We start from the raw sequence: 16,211 nt of genomic DNA, 5'->3' as shown, positions 1-16,211 counted from the left end.
CAGTCAGTATGGCTAAAATTAACAAGTCAGGAAATGACAGATGTTGGCGAGAACATGGAAAAAGGAGAACCCTCCTACACTGTTGTGGTGGGAATGCAATGTAGTGATCCAAAAGGGCACATGCACCTGAATGTTTATAGCAGCAATGTCCACAATAGCCAAACTATGAAAAGAACCTAGATGTCCATCAACAGATGAATGGATAAAGAAGATGTCACGTATACATCAGAATACAATGGAATTCTATGCAGCCATCAAAAGAAATGAAATCTTGGCATTTGCAATGACATGGATGGAACTAGAGGGTATTATGCTGAGCGAAATAAGTCAATCAGAGAAAGATAATTATCATATGATCTCTCTGATATGAGGAATTTGAGAGGCACAGTGGGGAGTTGTGGGGGGAAGGGAAGGAAAAAATGAAACAAGATGGGATCGGGAGGAAGAAAAACCATAAGAGACTCTTAATCTCACGAAATAAACTGAGGGTTGCTGGGGGGTGACGGGGTAGGGCTAGGGTGGTTGGGTTATGGACATTGGGGAGGGTATGTGCTATGGTAAGTGCTGTGAAATGTGTAAGACTGATAATTCACAGACCTGTACTCCTGGGGCAAATAATACATTATATGTTAATTTAATAAAAACAAAACACAAGAAACTTTTCAAAACTTTCTTCATTAAGTTTTCTGCTCTGAAATAGCAAAATGGAGAAGGGCTAAATGTTTTTTCCTAGATATGGCCGATGTAATGCTAGCAACATTAAGAAAAAATTTTAAAGATTTATTTATTTATTTATTTAGAGAGCAAACAGGCAGAGGGACAGAGAAGTGTGGAGCCCAACATGGGGCTCAATATGAGATGATGACCTGAGCTGAAATCAAGAATTGGATGCTTAACCAACTGAGCCAACCAAGTACCCCACAACACTGAGAAATTTTAAAAAATTATTTTTACTGGGGCGTCTGGGTGGCTCAGGGGTTAAGCCTCTGCCTTTGGCTCAGGCCATGATCTCAGGGTCCTGGGATCAAGTCCTGCATTGGGCTCTCTGCTCAGAAGGGAGCCTGCTTCCCCCTCTCTTTGCCTGCCTCTCTGCCTACTTGTGATTGCTCTCTGTCAAATAAATCAATAAAATCTTTAAAAAAATTATTTTTACCCATTATCCTAAGTTTCTAACAGAATAGGGACTTTGCTTTTTTATGTGTTTCCTATGGTCTTTGCCCAAAGCACATACATTTCATGTAGTTGTAATAATATATGGCCATGACTATGAGAAAAATGATAAGCCAATTCAAAACTATATTTGGAAGAAAATCAGTATCACACAAAACAAGAGATATTGTCCCAAGTGCTATTGTTTGTATGGCATCTTCAATCAGAAAATCTCTCAAAAGAGTTCCTTTTACATAGGAATCTTTAGGAATTGCAGAAAAGCACTTATTGGAGGGAAAAAAGACATCCTATCATTAATTATCTGAGCAGACAAGGTAACTGAACACCAAACAGAACCCTGGCTTTCAAGGGATTAGATGTCAATTTATTTAATACTCGCTTACTTGGATTTTGACATTTCTTCTTCCCTCATTCTTAAAGTAAAAATTCTTGACCTACTACTTATCTAAAAGGTTTCAAGGCTAAAAACAAGTAAACAACTAAATAAACTAAGAAATCTCTTAGAAGTCTTTCCAACAACAACAAAAACCCACCAAAACACAGAACACAAGCAGTGACTCAGGATAAGGCTGTCACTGAAGTAACATAAAAAGAAACTCTAAAATGTTTGTAGTTCTCGTAAAAGCACTGGGGATGTTGTGGAAGTTTGTGGGAGAAAATAAGGATCATTGGAACATCTTCTGTTACCTTCAGTGGACAGCAACGATAAAAACAGCGTACACTGAACGTTTCAGAGATCTTTTCACTCTTGTGGACGTGCTAATAGCACCCCACTGGGCACACCCTTGCTTCAGAAAAAAAACTTAACAAAAGTAGAAGTTTTATCTCTTTTCATTCAATATGCTACCACGAAAAATTTCACTTAAACTCTTAAGATTGGCTTATCTAACACATGTAATAGCTTGAAATTTTACTGTTTAGAAGATGGTTTGTTCCATCTGTGTGTGTAAATACCACACACGTGTGTAGGGACCTGGTACCATTCATGCTTGTGCTGTGGCCAGCCTGTGTCACCCAGGGTGGGGGTGGGGGTGGTCACTGGGATTTCCTCTCCAGCTGATATCAAACTGTACCACAGGCCCTTCTCTGTGCCGCACATACATCACTCAGCAGCGAGGGGGGAAGCTCAAAGAGAGAATGCTGTGACTGTTTGGGGTAAGTCTACAAAGCTAAACCACAAAGTAGGAAAGGTCTTCAATGAAACAACTGGTAGGAAATGCCAACTTGATCCTCACATTCAGAGAGACCAACTTTGCAAATCCACCCAAACCGTGAACTCCTTAAAGTTCCTTAATCAATATTCAAAGTCCAAGCAGCCAAGGCCCCAGGAGAGTCTCTATTAGAACCCAGGATCATTGACTGGAACAATCAGATGGTAAAGGGTCCGCAGCACCACTTCTCTGCTATTGTATCCTCTGAACCCCACGCTCCCACCTAATACATTAGGACAAAAGCTGTTTCTTTTCTTTTCTTTTTTTAAAGATTTTATTTATTTGGGGCACCTGGGTGGCTCAGTGGGTTAAAGCCTCTGCCTTCAGCTCAGGTCATGATCTCAGGGTCCTGGGATGGAGCCCCACATTGGGCTCTCTGCTCAGCAGGGAGCCTGCTTTCCTTCCTCTCTCTGCCAAGCAGGGAAAATGGGGGAGGGGGAAATGGGCTCCCCACTGAGCAGGGAGCCCAATGCAGGGCTCGATCTCAGAACCCTGGCATCATGACCTGAGCCAAAGGCAGAGATTTAATGTCAGAGCCACCCAGGTGCCCCAGCTCTTTCCATTCTCAAGGACATCATTATTTTGAACAGGAAGATGTTCAAAACAAAAGCAAGATGATATTTATAAATAATAAAGCAAATCAGGCCATTGACAAACTGAAAAGGCAGCTGGCTAAATGGGAGAAGATATTTGCAAATCATACATCTGATAAAGGGCTAATATTCAAAATATATAAAGAACACACATAACTCAATCGAAAAAAATCCTGATTTTTAAAATGGGCAGACAACCTGAAGAGCCATTTTTCCGAAGGAGACATATAGACGGCCAACATACACATGAAAAGAGGCTCAACATCACTGATCATAAGGTAAACGCAAATCAAAACCGCAGTGATATCTCACCTCATGACTGTCAGAATGGTTAAAATCAGCAACATAAAAAACAACAGGTGTTGGTGAGGATGTGGAGAAAGGGTAACCCTCCGGCACTGTTCCTGGGAATGCAGACTGGTGCAACCAGTGTGGACAACGGGGTGGAGGGTCCCCAACAAATGAAAAGGAGAACTACCCTATGATCCAGCAATGCGACTTCTGGATATTTATTGGAAGAAAAGGAAAACACTAACTTGAAAAGATGTCTCCAGCCCCATGGTTACTGCAGCATTACTGACAACAGTCAGGATGTGGAAGTAGCCCAGGTGTCTGCTGATGGCTGAATGAATGAAGAAGATGTGAGTGTGTGTGTGTGTGTGTGTGTGTGTGTGTGAGTGTGCGTGTTACCATATCCCTATTCAACCATAAAAAAGGATGAAGCCTTGCCATTTGCAACAACACAGATGGACCCTGAGAGTGTGAGGATAACTGAAGTAAGTCAGACAGCGAGGAGAGAAACATGAGTGCCAGAGGATCACCCTTATTTGTGGAATCGAAAACAAACAAACAAACAAAAAAACACCCCAAACTCACAGGTACAGAGAATAGACAGGTAGTTGCCAGAGGTGGGGGAGGTAGAGAGTGGGAGAAAAGTAGTTGTTGTTTTTAGTTTAAAGGAATTGAATTTTTAAAAAACAAGATTGAACTTTTTAAAAAAGACCAATGTAGTATTTATAAGTAATTACTTAGTTCAGGAAACTCTTATGCCTGACACTATTCAGTATTTTGACCTAGGAGTGTCAGAATAATGGGAGAAAAACATAGTCTGATGGGTTTACTTTACTCTCAACTGGTAGAGAAATGTCCAGATGCTCTGGCTACGATCAGGACAGCCACTCAGAAGGATGACAAACCACACGAAAATAAGATTTGTAATTCAGGTATTCAAACAAGTATTTTAAAAATGTGCCTGTCTCAACAAGCAAGGTTTTAAGGTGTGAGAGGGTAACACAAACCAGCTTTTGGTTTCTGATTTCCCATTATCCTGACCTCAGGGAAGAGAAACTCGATAACTCCACATCTCTGAACTGAATCGTCAGCATCTGTGGTGATTTTTTTCCCCACTTGAAACCCTTCACTGAAAACATCTCAACCGCACACTTGGTGTGTGTGCAGAGTTGTGCACTCATTCGTCACCTGGCCCTTCCCAGAAATGTCTGCAAGGACATAGGCCACCGGCCAGAGGACTTGAAGGGCCTACCACACCCCGCCCAACTTCCCATTGAGGAGTCCTCTTCAACAACTAATCCTCTACCTATAGGGAAGCTAGATTAACTCCAAATAATCTCTCTCAAAACTTTTAAGTAAACATGGTGTTTCAAATAACCCGCAGCTATTTTCAACTCCCTTCTGGCAGAGGAATTTTCTTTCTAGGCTTTTCTAGGTCACCTGACTGGCCCCGGGTATGCCAAGATTGCCTTGAGTCACTCTGCTTCAAAGGAACTGCAACCTAAGACGGTCTCACAACAGTTCCAACATCAAAGTCCATGCAGCTTCCTCTACCGCTGGGATCCACAGGCCGAGTCTACACAAGCTCAGGGAACTTCAAACAGCTGGCCCCCAGCCAGCCGCATTTGTGCTCAGCTGCCTCCTATCCTAGTCAATCCTCGTGGAGGAAGAAATGCAGGCATTCTTTACAGGAGAGATCCACACTCGGCCTTCCTATCACCTGCGTGGGTAAGTCTTAGTGTTTTCAGACCTTTTCAGTGTAGTTCTAAAGGACATAGTAGGTGCTCAGCAAACATTTCCTTACTGCAAGAATACCTGAATCGGGCAGCTTCTCCATGGGTATGTTGTTCCCCTTCTGCCTCTGATATTCTCCCAGCACTCACACTAGAGATCCCAGCCCCTCACTCTGTGCCATCAGCGTCAGGAAAACGTGGAGAAGAAACACTAAAGGAGCATGAGCATCAGCTCCAGTGTTGGAGCTTGAGAGGTCTCCCCACAGCTGAGAGGCAGGGACTCCACGGGTGACAGCACACACAGCAGATGAAGCCTAAACATGGCCTACCGAGCTGACCTTTGCAGGGTTTTCACATTTTCTCATGGGGCAGAACACACCAGAACATCATGGTGCTCTTTTTGAAGTATCACACTGAGTTTGCATGAGATGGCATAAAACAGGATCTATTTAATACTATAAGACAAATTAGGAATCACTTCACTGCAGAAAGTGTTACTATATATATATATATATATTCCACCCCTCCACCCCCCCCCCCAAGAAATTTATTTCTTCGGGGCACCTGGGTGGCTCAGTCAGTGAAGTGTCTGCTTTGGCTGAGGTCATGATCTCGGAGTCCTGGGATCAAGCCCAGCATGAGGCTCCCTGCTCAGTGGGGAGTCTGTTTCTCCCTCTCCCTCCTTGTGCTCTCTCTCTCAAGTAAAAAAATAAAAAATCTTTTTTTAAAAAAAGAACAAAAATAAAAGCAATTCTTGAAATGCTTCCCTTTAAAAACTCAACCAAGGGCCTATATCACACACACAAAACAAGTTTATGAATTTTATATGATCATCTAAAAGTCTGGCATTAACAATAACATAATTTAACTGTTCATTTGTCTTTCCATGTAATGTATTAACAAAAGGTAAGAAAAGATATGAATAATTTGGGGCGCCTGGGTGGCTCAGTGTAAAGCCTCTGCCTTCAGCTCAGGTCATGATCCCAGGGTCCTGGGATGGAGCCCCACATCGGGCTTTCCGCTCAGCAGGGAGCCTGCTTCCTCCTCTCTCTCTGCCTGCCTCTCTGCCTACTTGTGATCTCTCTCTGTCAAATAAATAAATATATGAATAAAAAAATATATGAATAATTTATAAAAGAAAAACTCAAAACTGGGCAAATCCTATCCAGTTAATCTATTTTTCAGGAAATTTGGAAGAGACCACGTTTATTGGACACAGCAGAGACACACCCAGGCAGCCTGTGGGACATCAGAGCACCACAGAAGCTGATTTAAGAATGAAACCATGACACAGTCAGGGAGGCTGAAACAGGGAAGATGGCTCCACACGCAGCCCCTAACTCTGCCCCTTGCCAATCCTCTCCCAAGAAGCGGATCCAGCCCCACACAGGCCTTGGAGAGCCATAGCAACCCCCTTAACTCAAGAAGAAGGGAGACCCCAGGTCCCACATCCCCTTCCAGGGCACCTGCTAGGTCAGTCCCCTTTTCACTCTTACTCCCTCATAAGTGTCCAGTGCAGTTTTCTGGAGGCTACATGATGAGCAATGTTGTAGCAGACTAAGCAAACAGAAAAATCCAGCTCTTTCTAGTGAGCCAGACAGTAAAGAAATCTGTAAACAGTGTAAAACCCTGCCATTGTTCTCTTCTTTTTATTTGGAAAAATAGTTATTTTTTTCACAAAATATGTTATTTATCTTAACATGTAATAGGTTTATTTTCTTAATGAATTAATGACTATTTAAATTTTTTTATTTTTTATTTATTTGTTTGTTTGTTTGTTTTAAAGATTTTATTTATTTATTTGTCAGAGAGAGAGGGAGAGAGAGCAAGCACAGGCAGACAGAGTGGCAGGCAGAGACAGAGGGAGAGGCAGGCTCCCTGCCAAGCAAGGACCCCGATGTGGGACTCGATCCCAGGATGCTGGGATCATGACCTGAGCTGAAGGCAGCTGCTTAACCAACTGAGCCACCCAGGCGTCCCTAAATTTTTTTTATTTTTAAATTTTTAAAAATATTTTATTTATTTGACAGACAGAGATCACAAGTAGGTAGAGAGGCAGGCAGAGAGAGAGGGGGAAGCAGGCTCCCTGCTAAGCAGAGAGCCAGATGCAGGGCTTGATCCCAGGACCCTGGGATCATGACCTGAGCTCAGAGGCTTAACCCACTGAGCCACCCAGGTGCCCCTAAAATTATTTTTTTTAAGGATTTTTTAATTTATTCATTTGAGACAGACAGACAGACAAAGACAGAGCACAAGCAGTGGGGAGCTGGAGAGGGAGAAGCAGACTCTCTGATGAGCAGGGAGCCTGACGTGGGGCTCAATCCCAGGACCCCAAGATCATGACCTGAGCTGAGGGTGGATGCCTAACCAACTGAGCCACCCAGGAGCCCCCTAAAATTCTGTTTTAATTCCTATCATGGTAAAGATTGATAGCTGTAACTCACATAAACAAAAGCTCCTTGAGGTCCTCAACCAATCTAAAGAGTATAAAAGGTTCTACAGATCAAAGAGTCTGGGCACTGCAGCTCAGCTGGCTGTAAATGTCTAGGCAAAGACTGAGAACAAGGGAGACCCCAAGCAGCTCACCTCGCTACAATGCCAGGGTGGGCTAATCCATTTATACTTACTGCCTTATGTTCTAATAATTATTTTGTTTTGAAGATCCTGGAACTCTCATTAATCGGGACTAGGTCAATCCCATTTAATCAATGTAACACACCAACCAGTCACTTAAATTCTGGGATCCTTTACCCTCTCTTTTGGGGAAGGGAGGAATATTGTGTTGCCAGACATTTAGTCCTGAGTGAAGCATCCCCAATTCCAGCTAAACTACCTGGAGTGGTCATAGAGAGTTTTGCAGTGTCAGATATCCTGAAAACACCCTAAGGGGATCTTCAGTTTGTCCATGTGGCAAACCATTCACATCTGCCCTCAATATTGTTTTTAAGAGAAAGTCATTTTTTTCTTTGTTACAAAGCAATAAAATGAAAACTTTTTTCTTCCACCCTTTGTGCTCCTGAGCACACACCTCCAATTTAGAATATAAATTACAGAAATATACTTTTGTACCAAAAAATTCATTAAATTCAAAAACACACAAATGAGAAATTTGTTAACAGGACAAATGTAAATAATAAAGTATTGTTTTAGTTATTTATTTAGTTATTTAGTTATTATTTCAAAAACTGCTTCACTATAACATTTTTATTTATTATTTATATATTGACATAGTAAGGACAGTTTTAAATATATGTATGTGTGTGTATATATATGCATTTTTTTAAAAACCTCTGGTATTGGGGCACCTCCTGGCTGGCTTAGTCAGTAAAGCATCCAGCCCTTGCTGTCAGGTCGTGAGTTCAAGGCCCACGCTGGGTGTAGAACTTACTTAAAAAAACAAACAAACCAACAAACAAAAAACCAGGGGTGTCTAGGGAGCTCAGTCAGTTAAGTGTCCACCCACTGATCTCAGCTCAGGTCTTAATCTCGGGGTTGTGAGTTTGAGCCCCAAGTTGGCCACATAGAGCCTACTTAAAAAACAAAACAAAACAAAACACAACCCTGGTCCTAATTTCAGTTTATTTAGGTACCAGTGGTTATCGCCATGGGGAAGAAAAATCTCAAAGATAATATGTGGATCCAAACAGAAGTACATCTTTAGCTGCACTACCAAATCACAACACTTGCTTTTCTCTCTACCAATGAGAAGACCAATGAGTCTTCCCGTACTGCGAATTTAAAATGTCAATAAGCTCCAAGTGGTGACTTTAATTGCTAATAATCTCAAGGTACGATATGCTCAGTGTGAAATCAATCACTAATAAGAGGCACATATCTAATAAGCTGAAGAACTAGGGTTCAAAGCCAAAAACTATGATTCAAAGTCAGGCCATAACCCTTGTTGCTCGAAGTGTGACACACAACCAGCTACATCTGCTAGGAGCTTATTACAAATACAGAGTCCCAGGCCCCAAGCCAGATGTACTGACTCTGATTCTGCTTTTGAACTAAATCCTCAGATGATCTGTGTACCTACTAAAATTGAGAAGCACTGCTCTAGAACACATACATATTTTTAAAAATTGCCTGAATGCTTAGTATCCAAGAACATCTGACTACAGATGCTCCCTAGAGAGTTCAACTTCATATAGTTCGATATCTAGATATTCTTACAAGCCTGAAATGACTTCTATTTGAAAGAGTCAGAGACCTAAAATGATCTGTTTCTCTAGATGGCTGTTTTTTTACCACGATAGCTGACCAGAGAAGTACAGATAGTCTGCATTTGTTGGGCCTTCTAGGGAAAAGCTTCCACAAAATCATGATTTACTTTCACTGTAGTCTCTTATATTGCACATCGATGTAAGAAATAGCTATTCTAAAACCTCCAAGAGCCCCCCTAAAATATGAACCCCTCAAAGGCACAAGCCAGGTCTCAGTTATTCTGTCTTATTAGGGAACAAGTATAGCACCCCAGCACATAGTAGTGATGCAATATATTTGTTACATGGATACATGAAAGAATGAACACAGCTCTCATCTCAACTCCCTTTTTGTGTGGATGTTTTGATAAACACCACATGTACACTTTCACACCCTCATGACAACCCTTGAAAGTACAGACTCAGGGAGGGAAAGTAACTTACCCAACATTACACACCTGATTAGAGATCGGATGTAAATTCAGGTCTGACTTCACAGCCCAGGGGCTACACCACTGGTTCTGAAAAAAGGTGAAAATCAGAATCATCTGAGGAACTTGTAAAAACTGTTCCATACTTTGGAGCACATCTTTCTATCCTTTTCTGACTTTTAGAACCTACGTTCAATCGACCACACCCCACACTGAGTACAGACACTAACAAAGGACCCTAACTGGGTTACAAGTGAGTCACAACCATAGGCAGAGGAAGGAAATGGTCCTAATAAACTCAATTACACTGTTTTGACTGAATACTGTGAGACTAAAGAAAAAGGAACTACATAAAGATTATGTGTTTTTCATAGGGGTATAGGTTGGCCATTCTGAAATTACTCAATGCCCCAGGTTTTTCAGTGTGGGCACTACTGGCATTTTGGACCATTTAATTCTAGTGTGGGGGCCATCCTGGGCACATCTCTGGTCTGCCATTAGCACTCCCCCACCTGAGTTGCGACAATGGACTATGTCTCCAGACAGTGCCAAATGGCCTTTGGGGACAAACCGACCTCCAGTTAGAGTCATTGCTTTTTGTGTCTACAAGATTTGAAGAAATAAGTAAATGTATTATAGATAACAGGAGACAAGTCTCTCACTGCTGGAGAAACAAGTGACCAGTAGGATGGGCGATTTTAGAAACAACCCTGTCCTATGGTATTTGAGTCAGAGGTATGTAGATACTGAAATCAATGTGTGCAGCTGAGTCCACATGCATATGTGTGTTAACTAGCTCCATCCAGCCAGACAGACCTATGAGCAAAAATGCCCAAACAGCAGGCGGCACATCCAGCATCCTGATCCTGATTTTGCATTACATGCCACTCTCCAGTACAGGAAACCGTTGGAGTTCTAGAGCCATTGCAGAAAAAAAATAGAAGACGAGCTTGGAATATTTTGTGATGCGTCAAAGTATAAATGTGCTAAAAAAAAAATGTGGAAAGAAGTCAAAAGCTAATTCAAAGGAGTTCACATGGCCACGGTTGCAATCATCTGAGCAGAATAACAAATTAATGATGGTACTGGATGAAAGCCCACAGGGTCCTATAAACACTCCTGAGGCCACACTGACATAAATAAGTAAATGAGGGAAAAGAGACAGTTTTTCCTTACAGTCGCTTTCCAATTATTAATGTGGAAGAAAGGGTAAAAATAAACAATCAAGCAAGTACCATAGTGATACTTGTTGTAGGCAAGAGTCGCAGCGTTTTGATGAGAATCAGGATATTTACAAAGTCATCAAGCCACAGATGCTGTTGACTATAAGAATCACTACTATGGTATCCTGGTATCTGCTTAATGAAGCTTTTGTTGAGAAATAGGATATTTGCAAAGTACCTCCTCACAAGATACTTAATTACAAAGGAACAAATAGTAACTTTACAGAGGGAAACAAACCTGGGTGGACACCATAAGAAATCAAAGTTACCATCACCAGTAATAAGACTTGACATCATCTACCCCTTATAGGATCTACTAACAGGTATACAACTCCTGTGGTATTTCTGCCCCAATGTATAACCTCAGTCTAATACAAGAAAACATCAGATATACCCAAATTGAGAGACATTTACCAAAAAGAAAAAAAAAAAAAGGCTCTTCAAAATTGCCAACATCATGGAATATAAAGACTGAGGAGCTACATCACACCCTGAAAGAGACTGGGCAAACAAGACAATTGAGCGCAATGTGGGTTCCTAGATCAGATTCTGGGCCACAAAAAGGATATAAATGGGAAAACTGGCAGAATTCAAATAAGGCTTATAGATCAGTTAATAGTATTATGACAATGTTCATTTCCTTGTTTTTTTAATAATTGTGCTATCGTTACATAGGGTAACATGAAGAGAAGCTAAGTGAAGAGTCAAGGGGACCTCTCTCAGTTTGTATTTTAAGATTTTATTTATTTATTTTATGGGGGGTGGTGAATGGGGACAGGGTAGAGGGCAGAGGGAAAGGGAGAATCTCAGGAAAACTCCCCACAGAGTGAGCACACAGCCTGACCCCGGGCTCCATCCCTGGACCCTGAGATCGCGACCTGAGCTAAAATCAAAAGTCAGGCACTCCATGGACTGAGCCACCCAGGTGTCCCTGTTTTTTCAAGGTTTAAATTTATTTCAAAATAAGCATTTGGGAACAGGGACCAGGGCATTTATGTTTTTAAACATCTCAAGTGGGGCACCTGGGGGATCAGTCATTAAGCATCTGCCTTCAGCTCAAATCATGATCCCGGGGTCCTGGGATGGAGTCCCACATCAGGCTACCTGCTCAAAGGGAAGCCTGCTTCTCCCTCTCCAGCTTCCCCAAGCTTGTATTCCCTCTCTCACTATCTCTCTCTCTCATAAATAAATAAAATCTTTAAAAATAAACAAACAGGGGACGCCTGGGTGGCTCAGTTAGTTAAGCAGCTGCCTTCGGCTCAGGTCATGATCCCAGCGTCCTGGGATCGAGTCCCACATCGGGCTCCTTGCTCCGCAGGGAGCCTGCTTCTCCCTCTGCCTCTGCCTTCTACTCTGTCTGCCTGTGCTCGCTCTCGCTCGCTCTCTCTCTCTGACAAATAAATAAATAAAATCTTTAAAAAAAATAAAAAAATAAAAAAAATAAAAAATAAACAAGCGGACATCTCGAGTGATTCTGGTGAAGTCACCCGGCAGGAGTTTGGAAGCCTGCACCAGCAATCAGAGTCTACAGAAAAGAGTGATGGACAAAATCGAACCCCTGACTGACGACAGCCAGCTACAGGACAGGTCCTCTACTGGGGAACCAGGGTGAGAAAGACAAGACGGGTCCTTGTCTTCTGAGCTGTTACTCTGCCGGATCTCTTCATCATCAGAGTCCCTTCTCCTCGTGGTGTGTCACCGGCCCCCACCATGGTGCGGGTGCAGCTGGCATGTGTCTACCCGGAAGCACAGTTAGCACACCGTCCAGGTTCGCCATATTCTGGCACCGTGATTCTCCACACTGCCCACTTCCGGAGCCATGGCTGTACTTCCACTGAGCCTTGTGCAAGCACATGCACGAGTCTATCTGCAGAATTAACAGCTCTGTGCGTGCTTGTGGCTGAGCCACTATGTCTTGCAACTCCTGCACAGTCTGTCTCTAAACAATCAATCTGCAAAGTGGAAAAAATAAGGTTTCTATACAACACTTGGTCCGCGTGCATACCCTTGGTCTCTGTTGCAGCTGTGTCTAAGTCTTTTCAATTATTTTCTTAAGATAAATGTTTATGCTTGGAATTCCTGGGTCAGAGGCTATGAACATATTTATGGTGCTTAAGCTGTTCTCTGCATCCTTCAACCTGACAAGGACTGAGCTTCCTCTTCTTTAAAAAAAAAAAAAAAAAAAGAAAAGAAAATGTCAGTTTAAAAAACATGAAATTATTCTCCTGCCTTATTTTAACTGGCATTTCTTTAGTTAACAGTATCCTTCCACTAATCTAATTGCTGTATGGACTCATATCTTTTCCAAAGGCTGGTCCAGGCATAATCTTACCTATTTCAGGAAAGCCTTTTACATGGGACAGACTTTGACATTCTTTCTGAAAAAGTCCCTTGGAAAACTTTTATCTTCTCTGACAATATTTTTAATTTCTCCACCGGATATTAGTTTCTGCATATCTGTACAGATCCTCTATGCTGATGTTTAACATACTTTCAATTGTTGCCATTATCATTTATGTCCAGTGAGACTGGCCCGTCACAGAAATAAGGAATTTATGTAATTCCATATAAACTGTTTTCTTTGTTCTGTCAAATTCCATGGAAAACCAAGTCAGACAAATGGGAAATGCTGTAAAAGAGGAACACATAGGAGGTTGTAAAACTACAACAAAGGAAACATAGAGAGAATTTCTCCATTTACAAAGTTATAAAGAGAAAAATTCAGTTCCTTTGCATTAACCTGCAAATTTGCAGTATTTCTTCTTCCCTCACCGGACAAAGATGCTTTCAGATGTAATGCAGACAAGACAAGTTCCCACCAGACATCAATCTCCTCCTTTTGCCATGCTATTAGAGTCCTCCAGATACCTGCCATTCCCAAATTACTACACTAGTTAGAGAAAATGTTCCTTTGTGGTGCAGATGATTGGAATGGCCCTAGAGTAGTAAAGAGAAATTCATACATCTGCAAGGAGGAATTAAATTTAGAAGCTAAATCTAAAGAGATGAGAAAAATCGTTGCAAAATAACATTATACTTATTTGCAATGTGCATTTTATCTTAAATGATCTGCAATGTACAAGTATTTTATTCTTTATTATCTCATGACATGTACACATATGGTAACGAGACCATGATGGAAAAGATTAAGAGAAGCTAAAAATTCTCCAAGTCAGGCTCAGAAGGAAATGAGATAATTCCTTGTCTGCTCATGTAGTACTTCCTTTCAAGATGGGGCAAGGTTCTAACTCAACAGAAAAGAAAGAAAAGCTGTTTTTCTAAATGTTAATTATTGAAGTCCCCACCTCAAAATTTCCTTTAATCAAATGTTTTCATTTGGTAAAATAGTCTTATTTCATGAGCACGTGTTGGATACATAAACCCACACAAATATATATGAAGGTACTCACTCAAAAATCTGTTCCTGTCTACTCTTTCCAAAATAGGAACATCTTTTGTGTCCCTTCCAAAATCTAGAATTAAAGAGTGTCAAAGTAGTATTCTTCCTTTGAACCAAAACCAAAGGTACATGATCTGTAAAAATACTTGAGCACAACAACTGAAAATACCGTGTTGCTAATTTTACAAACTCAAATTATACCCCAATGTCAGCTGCCTCTGCCAATAAATCCATAACGGAGCCACAAATGCAGCTCCTCCCTCACCACTGTAAGGAGAACTTCAGAAAGAAAAAAGACAGAAGCTCTTGTCTGAATCTCCCGTTCCTTCCTTAAAATCCGTGGATGTGAACAATGGGAATGGTTCTGCATCAATGGTGCTAAAAGGTATGGAGCAGTTCCCTGTCATGGGACACAGCAGGCCTGTGAGTGTTCTCAAAGTAACATGAGTTCAAACCAGCTTTCCTGTACAGCACCCTCTCCTGCTGCTCTTCTAGAAGGCTACTCGGCCCCCTCTTCGCACTCAGGAAAGCTGCACTTCCCCCAGAAGGGCTCAGGAATCCCTCAGTAGTTTGGACAGGAAAAGTGTTGCCCTCTCTTTGGAAAACATAGGTGCTTTCTCTGGAACAAACAGCCTTAGACTGCTAGGAAGGCCAAGGCAGTCTGCATTCCCTCCCATGGGAATATCGCCCCCGAAGTTATTTTAAGTAAATACTGTCCGCTCTCTTTCTGGTGACGGACGTAGTGCATGCATACTGAAGAAACACTGGATGGCACAGAAAAGCATGAACACAGATAAAATAATCACCCACAATCCCAAAGCCGGCATGCTCTCTCAACATCCCAGTGCCTGTATTTCCAGACCCATATATGTGCCCATGTTCCTCTTTTTACAACAGAGCCGGGATTGTGCTCCTGTTTCCTCCCCACTTAATAGGACAACCCAGTTCTCAAGTTAAGCTTCATAAATATAAATTGGAATGGTTGCATAATATTCTATCACGGTGATACCTCATAATTTATTCAAAAATTCCTGATAACATTTAGATTGCTTCTGATTTTTATAATTAAGAAATCTCAGTGAATTACCTTCATACATTACTTTTTCATGTGTACTGTCATTTCCTTAAGACTCCCAGCAGTGGAGTCTTGATGCATACGATAAAGCCATTCTCTTGAAGTGTTCCGTACTCCAAAAGTAAGGCATGAATGTTCATTCTGACAAACCGTCAACAGCATGAAGTTTTTGTCAAATGTTTATTTAAAAATGTTTATCTTTGTGCTTCTCCATTTTCTTAAACTACACCTGAAGTCCTTGATCTTCTCCCATTACCTGCCAGTTTTCAAAATGAGTTGGTTCCTTAGCAATCTCTAAATGTGATCCATGGGGACCGAGATCTAGTTCTCTAATTAACCAGTGTCTGGGGCCCAGCTCACACCTTCTCCCCACTTTCTGGCTGCCTTTTATTGCTGGCAGAGACATGGGGATGACCTCAGAGACATGGGGAGCAGCTCCACAGCCAGGGCTGGGTAGAGGGAAGCGATCTTGGGAGCGAGGAGGAGCAAACCAATACACTCGTCCATCGATCACCCACTCTACATGGTGCTTTAGCCACAGTGAACTCTCAACAAGTGTTTGTTTAACTCATGAAAGTTGGAAAACACTGCAAACATGAACGTATTAATAGGCACTTCAGCTGAGGGTGGCAATGAGAGGAATATCACGGTCATTCTGGTAACAGTGGTTAGACCCAAACCATTTATTTAGAACACTGTTAAGTTCCTTGGTATTTGTTCACTATTTATTTTAGGCTTTAACTCTGTGTTTGTGTAACAGTGTAAACTTAGGAATGTGCACCACAAAGCACTCTATTCTATTTAAAGATGGAGACCTTTAGGGTGAACAGCTACTGGCAAAAAGGACTAAGGGAGTAAGGACCAAGACTTTTTGCCAATGGC

General features: G+C 41.7%; 1 protein-coding gene across 11 annotated transcripts in view; it reads right to left on the bottom strand.

Moving 5' to 3' along the window:
• Positions 1–16,211, bottom strand: part of DISP1 (dispatched RND transporter family member 1) — a 174,214-nt gene that overhangs the window by 87,374 nt on the left and 70,629 nt on the right. For 7 of the 11 annotated variants that reach the window (XM_045076687.1, XM_045076688.1, XM_045076686.1 and 4 more), the window contains one exon: positions 9,659–9,721. The exons of 1 other annotated variant lie outside the window; for it this stretch is intronic. The gene's annotated coding sequence lies outside the window, so the exon portion shown is untranslated. Of the gene's footprint in view, positions 1–9,644; positions 9,722–16,211 lie in introns of all 11 variants that reach the window. 3 more of the 11 variants (XM_045076689.1, XM_045076683.1, XM_045076684.1) reach the window with 1 other exon arrangement.

This window comes from Mustela putorius, unplaced genomic scaffold (genome assembly GCF_011764305.1).
Source record: "Mustela putorius furo isolate JIRA1106 unplaced genomic scaffold, ASM1176430v1.1 tig00000179_pilon_pilon_pilon, whole genome shotgun sequence".
NCBI lineage: Eukaryota > Metazoa > Chordata > Mammalia > Carnivora > Mustelidae > Mustela > Mustela putorius.
Note: the sequence above shows the minus strand (reverse complement) of the source record. Positions and strands in the feature narration are given on the sequence as shown.